The following is a 3,389-nucleotide window of genomic DNA, read 5'->3' as shown; positions in this document are numbered from 1 at the left end:
AGGAGAGTCCGCCTTACAGGAAGTGTTACAAGCATGGCCCAGCTAAGTCTTTATGTTCTGGTGGGCACGCCCCCCTCCCCTTGTTTTGTTTTACTACTGTAGAAAAGGAAAAGATGACACAAATGGGGATTCGAGAAAGTGAAAAAGGAAAATGGGTACTACCTGACGGACAAGAAGTGTTACCAAAATCAGTAGCTATGAGGGTGCTACGGAGATTTCATGAACAAATGCATTGGGGTGCTCAGGCGTTAGTAGATCAATTCGCCAATAATTATATGTGTATAGGGATATATAACATAGCAAAGGGAATTGTTAATGGGTGTATGATTTGTCGGAGGGTAAATGCTAAAAATATGAGAAAAAGGGTTCTGGGAGGACGAGAATTAGCCCACCGACCCTTTGCAAGAATTCAATTGGATTTTACCGAACTTCCCAAAACAGGAAGATACAAATATTTGCTGGTAATCATAGACCATCTTACAAATTTTGTTGAAGCATTTCCCACGACAAGGGCTACAGCACAAACCGTAGTGAAAATATTGTTAGAAAACATAATTCCCCGATATGGGATTGTAGAAGCAATAGATTCTGATAGGGGATCACAATTTGTGTCAAAAGTGTCCCGTGACACAATGAAAGCTTTAGGAATCAAATGGGAATATCATACTCCCTGGCATCCTCAGAGCTCGGGGAAAGTAGAACAGATGAACGGGGAAATTAAAAAGCAACTTACTAAATTAATGTTAGAAACGAAAACCTCTTGGATAAAGTGCTTGCCGCTAGCTTTGTTAAGTATACGCGTGAAGCCCAGGACTGATCTGGGAATCTCCCCTTTTGAAATGCTGTATGGTATGCCTTACGATCTTGAGATACCCCTTGATCATCCCCACCTACAAGATGATCAATTAAAACCTTACCTCACACAATTGATAAATAGACGCAGGGAATTACAGAAAAAGGGTTTAATTGTGCAACGTCCTCCTTTGGATATGGCAATCCACAAGATACAGCCTGGAGATAAGGTCCTGATAAAAACTTGGAAAGAAGTTACATTAACACCACAATGGGAAGGCCCCTATGTTGTTTTGCTTACTACAGAAACAGCTGTCCGGACTGTGGAGAAAGGATGGACACATGCCAGCCGTGTTAAAGGACCCATCTGTGACGAGAAGTGGGAGATCGCTCCAGGAAACAAAGACCTGAAGCTCACATTGCGACGAACTCGATAGGTACCGTGGGTTAAGGTAGAGGCTCTCCCCTGAAGAACACTACTGCTGCCGAGAAGAACTAAAACCTCGTAGTTGGCTGCAACCCAACTGACGAGTGAGGCAGAGGAGTGAATAAGTGGGGAAAGAAATGGGCCTCAGCCATTCCTATCGGTATTTAGGGGTTCTCGCAGTGATTTCATCCTGCATAGCGACTCAACACCACCCCCACCAACCCTTTAAATGGACTTTAAGTCGATTCGAGGATCAACAGGTTATTGCTACCCAGATAACATCGGGGGGGCCAAGCTTTACTTCTACACTATGTAAGCTGATCCCGAGGCCCCAATGCTGGGAATATATGGGATTTTATATGTGCCCGAGTTCGAATCCTGGAAAGGGGTACTGCAACTCCCCTAATCAATATTACTGCAGCTACTGGGGTTGTGAGACTATAGCCCCTAGCTGGATACCGGGATACGGTAGAGATAAATACTTAAGGGTCCAATGGGGTCCATATGGGTGCATTCCACCGCAAGGGTGGGGAGGACGTGGAAACTGCAAATATCTTTTTTTAAATGTTACCCAACCCACGGATAGAGGGTGGAACATGGGAAGAGTGTGGGGAATAAGGTATACGGAACCTGGAACTGACAAGGGAGGACTCATACTAATAAAGAAGGAAATACCCGAGACTTCCAAGGTAGTCGGGCCTAATAAAGAGTTATTAGGGGAAGTCTTGATTGCCCAGACTGTAAAGATACCTGGGACTGCCCGACCTACTACAGTGTTTTTCAATAAGTCGACAGAGTTATCCTTTCCCACACTGCTTCCAAGCATTGTGAAAAAGAAAGAGGTTGTACCCGGGAGTAGTATGTGGAAAGTTATAAATGCTAGTTTCCAGGTACTAAATCAAACTAATCCTGAGATAACTGAAGGGTGCTGGCTATGTGTAAGTGTTAAGCCCCCATATTATGAAGCTATAGGGGATATGGGGAGGTCTGAATATTCAAATGAGTTAAATCCTTCCAAATGCAGTTGGGGTCAGGAAATCGGGATAACTTTGACTCAAGTTACAGGAAAAGGTAGATGTGTCGGCACAGTTCCAAGAGATAAAAATGATCTGTGCCATGTCACTGAAAAAATGGACCGAACCCACAAATGGTTAATTCCTGCAAATAACACTAGGTGGGTATGTTCATCGTTAGGAGTCACTCCTTGCATATCTTTAAAATTGTTTAGCACATCTCATGATTTTTGTGTACAGGTGGTCATTATACCAAGGATTCAATACCACACTGAAGAGTATATGTATACCCATCACACAGTGGCTGAATACCATCTGGTAAAGAGGGAGCCTATTACGGCCGTCACCTTAGCCACTTTAATGGCTCTCGGGGCTGCAGGTGCAGGAACTGGAATTGCTTCCCTGGTAAAACAAAGCCAGGAATTTACTTCTCTACGCATTGCCGTAGATGAGGATCTGGCCCGTATAGAGCAATCAATAACAGCTCTGGAAAAATCGGTTAGGTCATTATCTGAAGTGGTACTCCAAAACCGTAGAGGGTTGGATTTGATTTTCTTACAACAAGGAGGACTGTGTGCAGCCCTGCGTGAAGAATGTTGTGTATATGCAGATCATACTGGGGTGGTGAGAGATACAATGACTAAATTGCGGGAAGGATTAGAAAAACGCAAAAGGGAAAATGAGGCTCGTCAGAATTGGTATGAATCCTGGTTTAATTACTCACCTTAGCTTACTACCCTGCTATCAACCATAGCGGGGCCCTTGTTGTTACTTATATTAGCACTGACTTTTGGACCATGTATATTCAATCGAGTAATTGCAATTGTAAAAAGCCGATTAGAGGCAGCTCATCTTATGCTCGTGCGTGCTAAGTATGAATCTCTTGAGCAGGAGGACAACGCAGAAACTTTGATGCTCAGCAAGCAAATATTGCAAAAATTCAATGAACAAAATATGTTAGAAAAAGAAAAAGGAGGGATTGTAATAAATTAGTGGGGGTTTGTTCATTGTCTTTGAGGAATTTGGAGGATCTGCTGAGGAGATAAGGGTGCACAATTTAATGGCCTTGATAAGGGGGAGGATTAAGCAAACAGATAGCAGGAGGGGGTGTTGGGTAAACATCCTTGAGTGAAAACAGACTCTGTGAAGTTCCTTAC

At 43.3% G+C, this 3,389-nt stretch overlaps 1 long non-coding RNA gene across 1 annotated transcript; it reads left to right on the top strand.

Annotated features, from left to right (window-relative positions):
- The first annotated feature begins 681 nt into the window (after positions 1-681).
- Positions 682-3,185, top strand: LOC118160094. The gene is made up of 2 exons (XR_004747331.1): positions 682-1,479; positions 3,124-3,185. It is a non-coding gene; the product is annotated as an uncharacterized LOC118160094 (long non-coding RNA).
- Positions 3,186-3,389: the final 204 nt, after the last annotated feature.

This window comes from Oxyura jamaicensis, unplaced genomic scaffold (genome assembly GCF_011077185.1).
Source record: "Oxyura jamaicensis isolate SHBP4307 breed ruddy duck unplaced genomic scaffold, BPBGC_Ojam_1.0 oxyUn_random_OJ85982, whole genome shotgun sequence".
NCBI classification, from domain to species: Eukaryota; Metazoa; Chordata; class Aves; order Anseriformes; family Anatidae; genus Oxyura; species Oxyura jamaicensis.
The sequence above is the reverse complement of the archived record's forward strand: the minus strand, read 5'-3'. Positions and strand labels throughout refer to the sequence as shown.